The 18,180-nt window shown below is 47.7% G+C and overlaps 1 long non-coding RNA gene across 1 annotated transcript; it reads left to right on the plus strand.

Moving 5' to 3' along the window:
• Positions 1 to 7,213: 7,213 nt before the first annotated feature.
• LOC134490946 (uncharacterized) lies at positions 7,214 to 17,697 on the plus strand. Its single transcript, XR_010067263.1, has 2 exons — positions 7,214 to 7,389; positions 17,597 to 17,697. It is a non-coding gene; the product is annotated as an uncharacterized LOC134490946 (long non-coding RNA).
• The last annotated feature ends 483 nt before the right edge of the window (positions 17,698 to 18,180 follow it).

Consider the following 18,180-nt stretch of genomic DNA (forward strand, 5'->3'; position numbering starts at 1 on the left):
CTCATCGGGCAGGGTTTCTCAACCTTGGGAACTTTAAGATGTGTGGACTTCAACTCCCAGAATTCCCCAACCCAAGGGAGCCAGAGAATCCGTGGGAAAAAACACAGGCCCTGCGCGTTGCTTGAGGAAGAGAGCCAAGCCACATCCTTAACCCTTCAGCTGTCCAAGAATGAGAAGCTTAGTTTAACTGGCTGTCCAAGCCACTGTTTAGCTGCCCAAAGCAGGATGATTGATAATCTAAGCCAGTTGCACAAAAATCTCATGCTGTATTTTCTTTCACAGGTGCACCATCGATTAATAAGAATGTCTCCAGGTTCACCCTGCAGAGAGATGGTTTTAAGGAAGAAGCCAATTGGGCAGGTGACATAGCTAACAAGCCAGAGATCAGAGAAGAAACTTGGCTAAAGAGGACTGGCTGTGTTCATCAGGGCCCCAGAGAAAATAGGAGAGCCTGGGGCATATCTTTATTTTGGATAAATCCATCTTTTCATTTATTGTCCCATCTCTCTCTCGTCTGTCCAGTCCAAGGTTTCTCAACCAGGGTTCCATGGCACCCTCGGGTTCTGCAAGAGGTCACTAGGGGTTCCCCGGGAGATCACAATTTCTTTTTAGAATTATTTCAAATTCGGGCAACTTCCCATTAAAGACGTAAGTTTCATTCGTTCTTTATATAACCTCATCACTTATCCAGCATGTTTCTTCAAAGCCACACAGAACAAGCAGCTTTTCAAAGACTTTTAAAATATTTTAAAGTTTCACTGAGGGCCGGACTGCTTTGTCCGTGACAGCTGGGGGGTGGGTCAGCCAAATTGGGGAACAGAAGAACAGCCGTACAATCTATTGGAGGAAAGCTGGCAAATTAATAAGCCTCGTTCTGAATGCCTTCCTAACCTTTCTCTCCACCATTGCTCCCACCAGGGAACCCAAGCTATGGTCAAAAAAGTCAAGATGGCAGCTATGTCGGTGTGATCAAAGCTCCATTTGTCACACATGTAAAAAACAGAGTTTTAATCAAACCATCACAGCGCCCCCCCCAACTATTTTAATTGTACCTTGAACGCCACTGGTCCCAGCTATTTCATTTTGTGGCCAATTCATCGTAAATTTAGCTTCTCTCAGACAGGACATCTGGAGGTGTGCGTGTGTGTGTGGGAGGTATTTTACAGCCCCACCTTTTCTAAATGGATGCTCTTTATAAGCTCAGACTTGAGATTTGCTGTGAGGTTGGTCATTTATGCAACTTCAGGTGTAGGACATTTGAAAGAGAAAAACTAAACAAAAAGGCTGGGTAGGTGGAAAGAGGGATACATAGATAGCTGGGTGGGTACATAGGTAGGTGGATGCATAGGTAAGTCAGTGGATGGATGGGTAGGTAGATAAACAGGTAGGTAGGTAGCCAGCCAGTCTGGTGTAGTGGCGAAACCACCGGGCTAGAAACCAGGAGGGTCCGAGTTCTAGTTCTGCCTTGGGCACGAAGCCAGCTGGGTAACCCTGGGCCAGTCACTCTCTCTCAGCCCTAGGAAGGAGGCAATGGCAAACCGCTTCTGAAAAACCTTGCCAAGAAAACTGCAGGGAAGTGTCCAGGCATTCTTCGAGAATGGGACACGATTGAGCGGACTAAACAAACAAAGGTCGATAGGTAGGTGGATTGATGGATGGATGGATGGATGGATAGATAGGTCCACAGGTAGAGAGACAGCAGACACATGAAGGTGGGCAGGTGGGTAAATGGATAGGTCAATAGACAGACAGCTACCTAGGAAGGTAACTAGATGATAGGTAGATAGATAAGTAGATAGATAGATAAATAGGTAGATACATAGGTAAGTTGATAGATGGATGATAGATAGATAGATAGACAAGACAAGTATGTAGGTATATAGGTAGGTAGGCAGATGGATGGATTGATGGACAAGATAGATAGATAGATAGATAGATAGAGATAGGGCTTAGATGCATAGATCTCAAAGAAGAGGCCCAGAGATTACTGAACCGAACTAGAACTCCCACACACAAACGGGGTTAATTCGGGGGGAAGCTCAGCGCCTGGGGCGCCCCACCCCCCTTGTCTTACGGGTGATCCAGGGGTCCAGGGGCCCAGGCGGCCCTGCTCTCTCCTCCGCCCGCCCAGGGGCCTCGGCCGGTGAAGGAGCCCCTGCCAGCCCTTCGCTCGCCCGCCCGCCCCCGGCCCCCTCCCTTTGGGGCCCCGCGGGGGTCCGCGGCCTGAGCCGGCCCAGACCGGCGCTGGCAGGGGAGCGGGTCGCCGGGGAGGCAGCGGAGCGTCGGGCTCGGCTCCCCCTCCCCTCCCCTCCCCGCCCCCCCGCCCCCAGAGAGCGGAGAGAAAGGCCGTGATTGGAGCGCGGGGCGAGGCGAGGCGAGGCGAGGCGGCGCGCGCCGCTTAATTGCCCGAAAGCGCCGCCGGCCCCGCTCGGGCACTTTGCTGGAGAGCGGGCTGGGGAGGCGGCGGGGCGGGGCGCGGCTGGTTTTGGCCTTTTGACAGGTTATTGACGGGCTCTTGATGGTCTCTTTTGTCGGAGAGCAATTTCATCCTTTCTGGGCTACAATTTTCGACTTTTTATAGATATCTATATATTAGAGAAGGAGAAGGAGAAGGAGAGGAAGAAAGGACGTGCGTCCTTCGGGGAGAGAGAGAAGAGGAGGGCAATTTTAGAAGAAAGGAAGGCAGTCGGCGAATCAACCGCTGCGGGGTGTTTCGTCTGAAAAAGTGGTGGCGTTTCTCGAGGGGGACAGAAGGTGTTAGAAAGTCGCCTCTTGATTGTCTTCTCCCCCTCCCCCCCCTTTTTCCCCCCGGGGAGGGGCTGTGTAGTGGTTAATGGAAGCTTATGCAGGAGGGTTCCCTGCAATACAATCCTGCTTGGAAGGGCGTAGAATGGCAGAATCCTAGAAGTGGCGAGTTGGAAGGGACTCCCAAAGGTCATCCAGTCCAACCCTCTGTGGTATGCTGGAAAGCCCATTCAACCATCCTTGACAGCTGGCTGGCTGCTCAGCCTCTTCTCCAAACTCTCCTGAGGTGGAAAATCCGCAATCCCCAGAGGTAAACTCTTCCCTAATTATACAGATCTTACCCACCCGGCCCCGGGAAGATATTTGGTTCAGCAATCCATTCCTTACATTAAAACAACATCTAGGTAGCTGAAATTCCCACCCCTTATTTCTTGCCTTGGTTCTGGTGGCCATGGAAAAAGTTCCTGCCCATCTTTCCTTGATGGGCCTGGACAGAATGGTTGGGAGTCGGGCAGTGTACAAATTGAATAAAGAGAAATAAATAAGCCAACCAACCAACAAACAAACCCGGCTATTAGGCCCCCCTTCCACCTTCTTTACTCCAGACTGAAGTTTCCAAGTTCCTCCAGCCTGTCCTTAAAAGGCAGGTCCTGAAATCCCCCTGCCATCTTTGTTGCCCCCCTCTGAGTCTCTTCTAACCTGTCCATCTCCTTCTGGGCTGTTGAATAAATACCTACTTCGAAGCAAATCCCATCGAATTCCATGGCACTTATTGTCAGCGATTGCAGTCTTCCTTGGTGAGAACTGTGAACCACCAAATCTGCACTTAATGCATCTGAATTTTAGCACAACTTCCGGTCAAGTCAGACTGGCAGTAATGTTTGGCCTTGGGGAGGGGTCTCAGCCCTGCCCTGCTAATACCCCGTTTCTCCAAAACTCCCTCTGCAGCCACATTTGGGGCTTCTATTGGTCCAACGTGCAAAGCTTGCTAAGATTTGGCCTTGCTTAGGATCCGGGCCATCGTATCCTTTCTGCCTTTGTCAGCTATGTGAGCTTGGTTTATGGTTCAGTACATGGTTTGATGCAAGAAAATTAGTTAATTTATGGTTAAACAATGGGGTGTGAATGCAGGCTTGATGTCCTGCAAGATATATCCCACACTGAAATATTTGGTGCATTTTCTACAATTTATTCCCTCCCCCTCCCCCTCCTGTAAGCTATTTGCCAGAGGAACAGGCTGCCACATGATGAAATGAGTTCTCATTTACTGGACAGAGGCTGGATGGACGTGGGTCTGTTCTATCAGGGTTCCTCAACCTTGGCAACTCTAAGCTGTGTGGACTTCAACTCCCAGAATCCCCCAGTCAGCTTTGCTGGCTGGGGGATTCTGGGAGTTGAAGTCCACACAGCTTAGAGTTGCCAAGGTTGAGGAACCCTGTGTTAGATTTTTCACTGATGAGGGGCTTGACAAGATGACTCTATGCTGCTGCTGCTGCTGCTATTCTTCCTCCTCCTCCTCTTCCTCCTCCTCCTCCCTACTCTGAGTCACTTCATGCGAGATGGGTGGTGACAGCAGTTGAAATATAAAAAATACAAATTTTACCAACTGCTGTCTTTCCAGAAGTTTAGCGGGGGTATGGCTGGGTAACATTAGACCCATGACCAGACACGGTGGAGCTGTGTGTGTGGCTTTGGCCAGCCTTGTGCTTTAAATAGTAAGTGCTCATATTCTTGCAAGAAAAAGAAGTAATGTATTTTCAAGGAAGAAAATAAAAACAATAAAACATGGATCTGTAATGGGATAGGAGCCCAGGAGGCTTTGTCTATCTGTCTATCTGTCTAGCTATCATCTATGTGAACATTCCGCTGTGGCCCTTCCTAGTTTCCAAGGTTGTAAATAAAGGCTGTTTAAATAGGAATTGTAAATAGGAATATATGGAGACTGTGTTAGACGTCTCTCCCCCAGAACGAGTGTTGGCTCAGCAGAGGCTTAATCGGCAATCTCTCTCTTCTGGTATCTATCTATCTATCTATCTATCTATCTATCTATCTATCTATCATCTATCTATCTATCCATCTATCATCTATCCATCTATCCATCCATCCATCCATCCATTCATTCATCTATCATCTATCCATCTATCCATCCATCCATCCATCCATCCATCTATCATCTACCTATCTATCTATCTATCTATCTATCTATCCATCCATCCATCCATCCATCCATCCATCCATCCATCCATCCATCTATCTATCTATCTATCTATCAAATTTATACACCGCCCATCTCACGATGGAAGTGACTCTTTTCAAGCAAGGTTGTTTTCTCAACTCTGACATGAATCCCGGATCTTTTGCCTCCAGGGGATATACTCTATCACTTGAACTGCAGCCTTCCCCAGGTTCCCTCAGTGTGCGGCAGACATTTCTGCACACTCCGCCCTTCTCCTGGCCCATTTTACATGAATCTTCAAAGTCAAAGACAATCAAGAAATATCTAGGACAACGCCCAAAAATGAATCAGGCCCTTTCACACCCAGCCCAAAGAGGAAAATCAGTCAGTCAGTCAGTCAGTCAGTCAGTCAGTCAGTCAGTCAGTCAGTCACCCTACAGCCAAAACTGCTTTCAGTGGAGCCTACAGGACCATCGATGAATGGTCCATTCCCTGCAATGGAAGGCGGCTGGACTAGATGACCTTTGAGGTTCCCTGCAGCTCTATGGTTTTTCTTGGATTCTAACCTGTCAGAAAGGCTGAAGAACTGCCTGCACCAGCTATCGCCTCTGCATAAAGAATATTTGTGGCTTTGTTGGCCAAAGGAAGGTGCCCCCTCCCTTTCTGCCTGCCTCCCAGAGAGGCCCCAAATTTCATTCCCATTTGGAAACGAGGCATTTCTGCCCTTTAAGGACGCCCAGCTGGGTGGCCAGGTCTTGCAACCAGGGGAGGGCATTTCTAACAAGGTTTTCTCCTTTCCTGGTTGCACAAGCATGCTCTTTGCCAATCACGGGGTAATGGAAGCCTGCGCTCCATCGTAACACTCGAATTAGGGGTTTGCTGCTAAGAATTCATCTGACTTTTATTGAAGCTGCTTGAAAGTCTCAGGACTATCTGCTCTCTCCTTTTAACCCATCACAGCAAAGATCTTTTTTAAAAAAATTGAAATACAAAATGAGTCATCTCTCTCTCTCTCTCTCCATTTTGGTCTGTCTGTCTGTCTGTCTGTCTGTCTCTATCTATCCATCCATCTTGATCCATCCATCTTTCTCTTTCCGTTATCTATCTATCTCTATCTACCCATGTCATCAACATCTATCTGTTCCACTCATCCACCCTTTTTATTTGTCTGACTGTCTGTTCTACCTACCTACCTACCTCTAACTATCTTTGATCCCTCCATCTCTCTCTCCCATCCATCCATTGTGTCAATCTATCTATCAATCCATCCATTTTATCTGTCTGTCTATCTATTTTGACCCATCCATCCATGTCTGTCTGTCTATCTGACCCTGGGCCTAATGCAAGCTGACCAATGCAGTAGGGAGAACTAAGCAAGGTTAACACCCCCCCAGCTTAGCTTGCCATGCAAATGCACCCACTGGATCTTTATCTTAATCTGAGTAAGGGTGATGTGCGAAGCCAGCCTGCCCATCTTAGCACAAGCATGCCAGAATTCCCAATTCTCAGAATCTCAAAACAGTCCCCTGCCACCCCACAAGAGGTCCGTTAGCCCTGGCAGATGTGTTTCTGACCAGAGTAACGGGATGCAAAAGAGGGGAAGGTTCTCCCCCCTTCATCAGCTCTTCCCATTTCCAAACAAGGACTGGAGATCAAGGCTTAAGAGGAAAGCTTGCAGGAATTTAGGCTAGGAAAAAGGTGATGAAGAGGCAGCGTAAGAACAGGTGGGGCACTGCAAAAAGGAAGCATGATGGTTTTCTGTTGCTCTGAGAAAGCGTTTTAAACTAACCCTACCCTAAAAAGACTCATGTGCACCTTTCAGCTAAGGAGGTAGGACTCCCGTGTGGAACATGGGCCAAAGAAAATGGGTTCGCTATGTTGCCTTCACACCAGTCTTAACTTATTTTCTTGAGTTTCGTGCCTTGAACGGTAAACTTACCAAATGGGCTGATTTAGCCTTAATCCACTGAACCACCAACCCACCCACCCCCCTCAGAACCCTGACTAAGGTTAAAAATGAACAAGCCGCTCAGCACATTGTGTGAATGCTGTTGCAGGCCTTCCCCTCATCTGGATTAGCATGTTGTGGGAATGTGGCCTGTATCTCAGCTTGGCAAAAGGGTTGAAGAGATGGCGAAGAAGAGGGGGGAATTTGGGAATTGTGCCATTGTGCCTCTGTAAGTGTCTCATAGCCGAGGGCTTTGAGACCTATCATTGTCCACCTTTGGGGGTTAAAGTAACCAGGATCTCAAAGGGACAAGGGATGGCTGCTGATCAGAGGCACTAAAGATTTGGCAAACAAGGCCATCCAGGATTTATCTCAAACCAGCCTTGTTCACACAGAATCTTGGACTCCAAGCCTGCCATCTGCTGTTTTGCCTAGTGTATTATGGCAACCCAGCTTATGAGGGGTTAGGAAGTCATGAAAACCCCATCAATTAAGAGAACATGCTGTGGTCAAGCGAATGGTGAGTAAATGTGCTTTGCAAAGATGTTTGCTGTGAGATCAGACCCCACCTTTGGGTAGGATTTCAATCCCACAGTAGAGTCCTCGGTGCTCTCCGAGCCTTGTTGTTTTCTTGCCGACGTTTCATTGCCAGTCTAGGCAACATCTTCAGTGCGAAGAGGGAGGGGGCCTTGCTCTCCATAAGCCTAACCCTAACCCTAACCCTGAGAGCAAGGCCCCCTCCCTCTTCGCACTGAAGACGTTGCCTAGCCTGGCAATGAAACGTCGGCAAGAAAACAACAAGGCTCGGAGAGCACCGAGGACTCCACAGTTCAACCCTGAGCTACAAATTTTCACTTTGCTTCGATCCCAACCTCCATCTTGACTTTTTGGACCCCTGCCGTGGATGCCCCTAATCCTTCCAGCTGGAGCCTAAAAGTGAGTGAGCCAGTAAGTGGGTTGTGTAAACCTGACATTTTTGGGGGTGGATGAAGCATGACCAACACGTGTCTACCGCAAGGAAGGAACCCCTTGCATGTTTGGGAGGCCAAGCCCCTTCTTTCGCACAAACCAGGTTCAGAAAGCTCTTAAAACCTTGCTTGGTTCCAGGCCTGGGGTTAATGTATTGTTGTATTTAGGGGGGGCCTGTTTGTTTGTTTGGTTTGTGTCACTTTTAGATCCTTTCAGACTGGGTGGTCTGTGTGGTTTTACATTTCAACTTTTATGGATGTTTTGTTTGGTTTTGTATGCTGCCCAGAGTCCACCAGAGTTGGGCATCTATAATAAATTTAAACTAATAAATAAATAAAATTGAAGAAGGAGAGTAAAATGGATGTTTCAACAGTTCACTCTCCCCAACCATCATTTCTCCTGGCCTGTGTTCTAGGGGAGAAAAATTCCTACAGTTACAAGGATTCATGATAAATATTCTTTATGCCCCAGGATATACCCAGCCTTGCCAAAATCCAGTCTGCTTGTCCTTGTAACAGGTCCTTGTAAGGTCCTGTGATGTGAACCAGAAAACAGACCTGCTCTGTGGTGGCCCCCATTTTGAGACACCCTCTCTCCCCAGAGGCACAGCTGGGCCTGACCTTGCTTGTGTTTCACAAGCCAACCAAAACTATCTTAGTCCAGCTTGGGTTTAGTTTAGTTCTAAGCTAAACGTGGGTTAAACTTGGGTATTCTCAGTTTAGTTTTATGGGTAGCTTATGGCTAACTTTTGTTCTTTTCGTTTTTTTCCTTTGGGGTTATTTTTCTTTAAATTTTTTTTAAAATCTGTTTCTTTTTGGGATGATATGATTTTAATTTTGTATATGTTTTTTCCCTTTTGTTTGCTTGGATCTTGTTGTGTGGTACAAGTCCTCATCCCTACAAGTAAACTCACCTACGTCCATTTAATGCCAATCTCTCTCCTCTTTTCCCCTTTTCCTCTCCCCTGCCCTGCAAATAGGGAATGAGCGGCTGTATTTTCTTGACAGGACATCAATGGCTGCATTACACGTCTTGAGGCCAGGAGGAGGGTGCAGAAGAAAGAGGAAACTGGACGAGCAAGTTAGCATTTTAGAGGCTCCAGGAGGGGTGAGGAAAAAAAAAAGAATATTTGGACTAAGATAATTCATTTCCCCCTCTGGCCACAAGCGAGGAAGAATTTCTCCTTCTTGATTTGCAGTGAATACAATTAAAGCAAGAGGAAGCTAGACTCCTGTTAGTAAGTTGTAAGCCTAACTAGGCTTACAACTTTAAGATGTGTGGACTTCAACTCCCAGAATTCCCCAGCCAGCTAATGCTGGCCAGGGAATTCTGGGAGTTGAAGTCCACACATAGATTAAGCTAGATAGATAAAGACTGGAGTTCAGTATGGTTTAGGCTCAGTAAGTCCTGCCAGCATGGTAGGGCTTGGGGCAGCTGACTTTGTCACAGTGAGGGGTGTCTGCAGACTATGGTAAAAAGTCAAGATGGTGGCTGCGACTTGCGGGTGAAGCTCTGCCCATCTTTTAATGTGCAATGCATTAAAATCGGATGGATGGAGTCATTTTGGAGTAGTGGTGTTGGACCAGGATCAGGGAGACCTGGGCTCTAGTCCCCACTCAGCCACAGGAGCTCACTGGCTGACTTCTGGGCAATCCCACCCTCCCAGCCCAAGAGCCAATCAGAGGTAGTAGGGAAGGGGCTGGACTAGGAATGGGGAGACCTGGGTTCTAGTCCCTCCTCAGCCACAGAAGCTCATTGGCTGACTCTGGGCCAGTCCCTCCCTCCCAGCCCAAGAGCCAATCAAGGAAGGGGTTGGACTAGAACTGGGGAGACCCAGGCTCTGGTCCCTCCTCAACTGCAGAAGCTCCTGGAGGACTTTGGGTTACTCATCCGGACCCACCTCGCAGTGGTGAGGGGAAATATGGGAGGAGAGAGTGCTATGTATGCCAACTGGAGCTCCTGAATGAAAGAGGCAATATCAATCAATCAGTGAAAGAAAGAAACAACTCCTCTGTCAAGTGGCTTTAGGATGCTTGAAGCCTAAATTTAACAAAACCACACACTTTTGCAAAAGTTAAGCTGTGCAGAAGATGTCTGGATGTATCCATCTGAGCCAAACAGACCTTGGAAGAACTGGGGGCTGGGCAAGATATTTGCCACTCATCCCCCCCCCCCTCCATCCCAGCTTCAGCTCCCATTCTATTCAATTTGATGACAGAGGGATTGTTTTTAGACATTCTTTCAAAGGAAGCATTTGGGGGAAATGATTGTGGGTGGGTGGCTGTTTCTTCTCTTGTTGAATGGCATGATGGGCCGGGGGCGTGTGTGAACAGCCTTTGCGACCACTGCAGCCTCCTTGGCTTTCTTACAGTCTCTCGGGGAGACTCAGGAGAGAATTCTTCCCATGGGCCTTTTCCAGACTGGAACGTGTGAGTAGCCAGGGAGCTACTCCGGAGGCTTTGGAAAACAACCATGTCCAAAAAGACTTTCCCTCCACTGCTTCCAACAAGCCAGTAAGCTCAAACCTTCCAGAGAAATTCTAAAGAAATTCTCAAGCAGCCTGAGAATAAAGTAGAAAAACGGAAGCCCCTTTCCCCAGGGGATGAAAGTTTTCAGAAACAGTGAAACAGTTTCAGCGGAGTATTTGTTCGAGAACACAGTTTGACTGTCTTTGGCTAGTCTGGCCTGACCGGGAGTCCTCCTGTAACATAGAAGTAAAGTCCCTAATCCCTTCCCCCAGTCATCCCAGCCAGTGGTGGTGTCCTCTGAGGATGATGGGTTTTGTATTCCACGGAGAAGACTGGGCGGTCACTCTGCTTAAGAAATTCGAGCTCCGCTGCTCTATGGGAGCTGTCCAGGGTGCTGAAAAGACCCTTTAGACATTCCGGAAGCCTTCGTCTCCTTTCCATCTAATGTTCTACTTCAATCGGTCTGCCATTCATCCCCAAAGGCATATGCTAATTAAGATATATAGATTATGCATCGGTTGGTTTGCATTCTGCAGTAACGCAAAATGGTTTTGCATTGTAACCATGTGAATAATTGGAATACAAACGGCGTTGTCAATGGGACTTCCATTATACCCACAGCTCTTCAGTGGGGACACAAACATTTTGATATGCCGGTGTCCTGCTCCCTGGAATCCTTGGGATGGGGAGTGATTAAAAAATACTTTAAATGCCATAAAATAAGTAGCAGCAACCCGATTTAGTGGAGAGTTCTCTGGTCCGTGGGAACCCCTGCTGTGATAAATGCACATGCTTTGAGAATGGCTCTTTATTTTATTTAAGGTGGTGGATAATTGGTTAATTGTTTTGTTGCAAAAAACAAAATTGGCTAGTTTAGGAATGAAGGAAAGGTCCCTGCCCCACCATGCTTACAATGTAAGATGCTACACAAAGGAAGATTTGGAGGAAGGGATTAGAGGCAGGTAAATGTGTATGGCAGGGTTTCTCAACCTGGGCAACTAAGGCCTGTGGACATCAACTCCCAGAATTCCCAGCTGGCTGGGGAATTCTGGGAGTTGAAGTCCACAGGCCTTAGTTGCCCAGGTTGAGAAACCCTGGTGTATGGGAACAGATAATCCCTTCAGTTATATTATTTTAGAGCATATATTCCTATCCAAGATTGTCTGGGTAGGAGCACAAGACACAGCTGGTTAATTCTGTCTCTCCTCTCTGTGCTGGCAGGTAAAGGATTTTTTGTACTTAGAAGGATTTTTGCAGGATGCTGATTTCTTCCAAATTAGGTTTTAATCCGGATGTGGCAATTTATTTCTCATAGACATGTATTTATTATATTGGTCCTTCAGGTTTACCTTTTAACCTTTTCATTATGATGTTTTCTTATAGATATTGGTTTTTCTGTTAGCTTTCTCTAGCACTATATTGAGGTGGGGGGGAATATTTTAACAGAAGAATAAATAGGTAGAGTAGAAGGTGGGACAAGGATGGATTTGAAGGAGAGATCATTCATTCACCGAGCCCTAGTTTAATCAATCATGGTTTGTAAAATGATGTGCAGTTGGCAGGGTTCCTGAAACTTATTGAATTAAAATCTGAGCAGCTTAGTGACAGAAAGAGGGAAAGATTAACTCTAGGGCAGTGTTTCTCAACCTTGGCCACTTTCAGATGTGTGGACTTCAATTCCCAAAACTCCCCAGCCAGCCATGCAGGCTGGGGAATTCTGGGAGTTGTAGTCCTCGCATCTTAAAGCATGCTGGCTGGGGAATTCTGGGAGTTGAAGGCCACACATCTGAAAGTGACCAAGGTTGAGAAACACTGCTCTAGGGCGATAGCAAATATAGGTGCATTATTTACATCTGGACGGACACGGACACACACACACACACACACGTGTACACATAGATACTTAAATAGCCCAACTCTTAATTTTCTGAAAATCAAAGACAGAAGCTCCCCTCTCTTTACCTGGGTGGATTGATTAAAAAAAGAAAGAAACAGAAGGAAAAAAGGGATGAGGTATTCTGCTCCAGGGCCCCAGCATTTTGGAGAGCCCGAGAGAGCCCTGGGCAGCTCAGAGACAAACTACCAATCCTGTGCTATTTGTTGGCAGAGTAAGTTAGATGAAAAGAGAAAGGCGACATGAGATGTGTCATCTGGTTTGGAAGGAAGGAAGGAAGGAAGGAAGGAAGGAAGGAAGGAAGGAAGGAAGGAAGGAAGGAAGGAAGGAAGGAAGGACTGAACTAGGAACAGGTTCTCCTCCTGTCACCCTGGGTGCCAAGAGGGACAGTCTGCGGGTATCACATTCCCCCCAGGAGGGACAGGGCAAGGGAGAAGGTGGGCTAGTCCCAGGACTACACCTCGTTGCCCTGGAGCCAGGAGCAAGACCCCTGCCTGAACATGGCCCTGGGATGAAACCTCGGGGGGGGGGGGGCAGGCGGGGCTTTCCCTGGGTGCAAAGGAACAACTCTGTTCGGTTCTTCCGGCCACCCCACAAACGTTTTCTGGGGTTTGGCTTGCTTTCAGGTTAAGCAAGTTTCTTTTGCTTCAGACACTAGATGTGGCTGGGTTTGGGATGCAGGTTAAAAAAAAAATCACATGGACATAAACATATTCAGCCCCCTCCCAACCCCAAAACCATCCTAGTATTTGCCTGGCCTTGCACTAGAGAATGTGGCTGGGTTGCTTTGGAAAATGGCCCTTCCTTCCTTCCTGCCCATCCCCATCCCCATCCCCATCCCCATCCCTGAATCTTCCTTCCTTCCTTCCCACCCACCCTCCCACCCATACCATACCCATACCCATTCTTTCCCTCCTTCCCTCCTTCCCTCCTTCCTACCCATACCCATCCTCCTTCCTTCCTTCCTTCCTTCCTTCCCATACCCATCTATGTACCTTCCTTCCCTCCTTCCCTCCTTCCCAGTCCCCTCTCACCCTGCTGGGGAAAAAGCAATCCACTTTCTCACCTGTCCCTTAAAAGTCAGCCTCTGCCAGGGGGATCTCCAGAAAGCAGCCTGGGCTACGGGATCCTCTTTTTATAGTCTATGAGAAAGACAGCTGGGAGGGGCTTGGGGGGGAATAGGAGAGTTGGGCCTTTTTGCCTCCTCCCCCCCTTTAATGCAGACCAATCAGCTGCTGGCTGCCCACCCTCTCTCTGGTACTATGGCAAAGGGACAATTACATCATAGATTGGAGCCTGGATTTCAGAATAAGAGTCTCCTCCCATCGGGGTGGGGTCGGGGAGCCGAGGAGAGTAAAGCCGCTAGCAACAGGTCTGGGGAAGATGGGCGGGGGGGGGGGAGGCTTCAAGGCCACCGATGGAGCGGCTAAACTAAGTGAATTGCTCCCCCGAACTTTTCATTCCCTGTGGACCCTGACTTGGTGGTACCTCATGGATCCATCCACCCTTCTATTGCAGGGCCCTTCCCCTGCCCCATAAGATTACTCCAAGGGCCCCCTCCCCTTCTGTAAATCAGATGACAATGGGGACCCCATGAGAAAGACGAGAGGGTGACTCTTACTCTGCTTGGATCCTCAACAGGCAGGAGCCCTGATGCCTAGTAGCCAGAGACACCCTCTTCCTCTTCGAGACTAATGTTTAGTCGTTGGCAGGCATGGAAGAGTCCTGTGGTCAGGAACGCCACTGTTGCCCCCCGCGTGGTGGAATCCAGGGCTCAGCCTCACAGCCTGCCCAGCTCAGCTCACCGACGCCCTGCCTGCCGTTTCGAAAGGACGGGCCTGCCTGAAGTCACTTTTGCTTTTTCTTGGAGGAAGCTTAATTTTTATTTTCACCCCTCTGGTTTTCCACTCTCCTCCCAGGTTCTGCCTGTACATACAAAGGATCTATAAGAGCTTGTGGACAATGCTGGGGAAGACTTGGCTAAGGGATGGGATCGGCAGAGGTCCTCCTGGCTACTTAAGGCTTCGGTAGAGACCTCACCTGCAGTATGGTCCCTGTTGCTGACCTCCTGCCTTTTACACTCGAGCTGCAGCTGGACATCTAGCCCCAGCTGAGGCAGCTGTCTGTGTATCGCTTAACCAAGACTTTCCAAGGGCCTCTCATGTGCAGTGCAGGCTCCTTATATACACAGGTGTATCGCTTTTTGGAAAGAGCACACACCTGTTTGTTAAACATGGGTCTTTATTTTAAAAAACAAAAACAGCAGGACTAGCACTTGTGGGAGAGAACCCTTGCCCAGAACTCTCTCTAAACCAAGAAAGAGAACCAGATGCTGCCAGCTGTGTGTTGCTCACTCAGTGCCCGTTGGGTGCATTAATTTTTTCTGCTGCAATAAGGGATGCATGTGGCCAGACACGCATCTTTTAATACTACAGGGTGGTACCCATTTTGCCTCCTCCTTTTTCTCAGGCACTACCCTGCTGGCACTAGCCTGTCCCTGAGCAGGAAAAGATTTGGGAGATCTCCGGCTGATCTTAACAAGGGTTCTGTCTGTTTCCTCCTTTATCCTCAGGGACAGGTCACAGCCACCCTACATGGTGTGGCGTAAAGTGGGAGGGAGATCCCCCCTGCTCCTTTCAATCCTTCCATCACGCTGGTGACCAGCCACTCGAGCTATTTCTGAACAGGTACTACTTTTCCGGAAGAGCGCTAAACCCATGGAGAAATATAGTGTGACTACCAGCTTGGGGAAGCAGAGGAAGGACATGGGGGTGAAACGGGAGGGAGATGGCCATGTTAGAGATCCATCACTGGGGCAACTTGGCAGCTGGCTAAGAGTCCCACTCCTCTGCCCACAGTCATCCAATCCTGCCCCATCACATCTTAAAGAGAGTTTTTTCAGGTGATGCCGAGTGGGAAGGAAACGCAGCCAGAGAATCCACCAATTCCTGCCCTTAATTTGTCCTGCATTAAAACTGTAAGAGCAGTATCTGTTACCAGCTTGGTCACCAAGACAGTATAGGGCTCAGCCATCAAGACAGGGCAATTAATGTCAGCGTGCTTTTTAGGCAACTCAAGGAACAAAGGGCTGTTTGTTCTGGCAGCAATGAGGAGTAGCCCAAAGTCCTAAACCCCTTTCATGCTGATCTGCTCTGAAGGTCCCTTTCGGGTCCTCTTCCTGGCCTATCCTTCTCTAAGTAGAAGATCCAGGCTGTTAAAATGCAGCTGAAGGCTAGATGATGACAAAGGGTCTCTTTGGTGCCCTCTAGTGGTGGTCTGGATTTTGCAGTCCTAAACCTTTCCCCCAGTTTGCCCCCCCCAACACCCATTTCCTTCTACTGGCTCTGCAGGATTGTGTATGAGACCCTTGCAAAGAGACATCATGTGATTGATTTAAACTGGGCTTCGTAAGGGGCTACACACCCAGCCATGGTGGCTTGGTGATCATGGTTTATGATTTAACTCAGTGTTTCTCAGCCTTAGCAACTCTAAGATGTCTGGACTTCAGCTCCCAGAATCCCTTGAATTCTGAGAGGTGAAGTCTACACAGAGCGCATCCATGAACACCGACTGGCAGTCAGAAGACACGATGAGAACTCCTTAATCTCACAACACATGGACAGACTCAGCCACCCTTCCAGCTGGGAAACGGTGAGCATCCTAAACCAAGTCACATCCGAAAACGCCAGGGAATTCCTGGAACTCAGACAAGGCAGCCATCAACAGACACATAGAGGGAAACAACATCTACATACCATTCAGAAGAGACAATAGAAAAGCCAAACGGCCAGGACACTCCCTCGCCAGCAATCAACACCCAGATAGGCAAAAACCAACACTAGGATTAAGACCAGATGAACCATCAAACAGCACAAGACACCCTCATCAAGGAACTATCAACTCAGTCAATCAACCAAGCAGCAAACAACAGCCCAATCAAGGAACATCGCAAGGAGAGAGCAACACCCCCACCAACACAAGCAGGGCAAGCCACGGTCTATAAGCTGAGAGCAAGGCCCCCTCCCTCCTCACACTGAAGATGCTGCCTAGTCTGGCAGTGAAACGTCTGCAAGAAAACAGCAAGGCTCAGAGAGCACCAAGGACTCCACAGTTCAACCCTGAGCTACAAATATTCGCTTTGATTAGTCCACACATCTTAAAGATATCAAGAAGAAACACTGGTTTAACTAATGTGTGAACCAGCCAGTGTAGTTACTCAGCAAACCATAGTTCATCACATCATGGCTATCTTTTTTTAACCTGCATGGATGCCCAGTGGTGATACCTTCACCAAGAAATGGAACAGAAATGGTGATTTGGAGGCGGGGTGGGGGCAGGCTTAAGAGGCAATCATTGTAATTAGCCTTGCCAAGATTTAATCCACCCCTTTCTGCTCTAACAAGAGATTAGTAACATCTAATCACCTTCCACTGGGGAGTTTGGTTTGGATTAGGAACAGCACCAATGAAGAGATTAGAGAACTTTCCAAATGGGTAGAAATCTGCCCTAGACCCTTTAAAGCAGTTATGTCCTTGGTGGGAGGGCTAAGGTGTGTCCTAATGGGAGCTACTGCCCCCCTAGTTTAAAAAAAAAAGTTAAGCAAAGAAAGCCCAGCCAAATTTTGTTACTGCCCAGAATCCCTCTTTTGGGGGAGATGGGCAGTAACAAAATTTGAATAAAGAAACAAATAAATGAATGGGTAATAAAATCCAACCTTGGATTGAACTGAATATAACATTTCGGTTCTCTTGAATGGCAGGAAATAAATAACCCACACAGTGACTCCTATCTATTTGATCATTTCCCCCCGCCCCCTGCTCCATCACTTTGAAAATGAGAGTTTAGGGGCCAATTTGGGATGGAATTTTAGGGAGCCAAACTGGCCTTCCTCTCTGAAAGAGGAATTTAGGCAGACAGGCTCAAGGTGCAAAGGAACCCTCTTGTAAAGATGCAGTAAAGGAGGCAAATGGGAATTCCACATCTGTAGTTTCCAAAATGAAAAATTTAAGCCGTTGGGATTCTTTTCTCCTTCAGTTGAATGATGGGAGCTGAAATCCAGCAGATCTAGAGGGCTGCAGGGCTCAGTCTCCAAGACACGATGCTGTCTGTTCAGTTTGGATATAAGAGGCAAGCCTATCGTGGTTTCTTTGAGATTCCCTGTTTATGCAAAATATGGCTTCTCTCTCTCCCCTTGAGCTCTTCCTTAAAATTCAGGCCATGCAAACACCATCAAAGAAACGCCATCACCCATTTTCTCTTCCTGCACTCAACTCCGCCCTGGCTGCCTTGGGAACCACTTTGTCAGATGATGAGCCCAACAATTGTATAATTCTGTACTAAGTATTTGTTTAATCCTACTTGTTGCTCCAGAAATGATTGAGTTTTTCTTTCTCCAGAGACAGAAAATGGAGATTTTTGTCTCCTCTGAGAAGACTGAGACTTGTGGTCACCCAGTGAGGTTAACTGGAAGAAGATTAAAGAACGGCCAACTGACAAACACGAGTGAACATGCATTTCATTTATAGAAGGTGTGAGGTGCAGGAAGCCATTGGCTCAGATGGTTTTGGAAGGAAATGGAGAAGATTCTATCATAGGTTACCAGATCCTTTATAGATGGGACTTCCAGGTACAGAGACAGTCTACCTCCAAATACAAGCTGCTAGAAAGCAGTAGTGGGCAAAAATCTTTACCCTTTATTTGTGGGCTTCTCAGTAATAGGTGGATGGCCCCAGTTGGAAAAAGGAGAAGGTAGCAAAGTGCCCCAGCTATCATTCTGGGAGTTGAAGTCCACAAATGCTGGCGGGGGAATTCTGGGAGTTGAAGTCCACACATCTTAAAGTTTCTGAGGTTGAGAAACACTGCAAAAAGCTATGGCTTGTTGACAGGTGTCTGGCTTTACACATAGCACTATGCAATTCATTACAGTTTGTGTAGCACAGTGGCATTGCATTAAATCAATCAACAGGACGACAGAAATGGA

The sequence above is a fragment of the Candoia aspera genome, chromosome 1 (assembly GCF_035149785.1).
Source record: "Candoia aspera isolate rCanAsp1 chromosome 1, rCanAsp1.hap2, whole genome shotgun sequence".
Classification (NCBI taxonomy): domain Eukaryota; kingdom Metazoa; phylum Chordata; class Lepidosauria; order Squamata; family Boidae; genus Candoia; species Candoia aspera.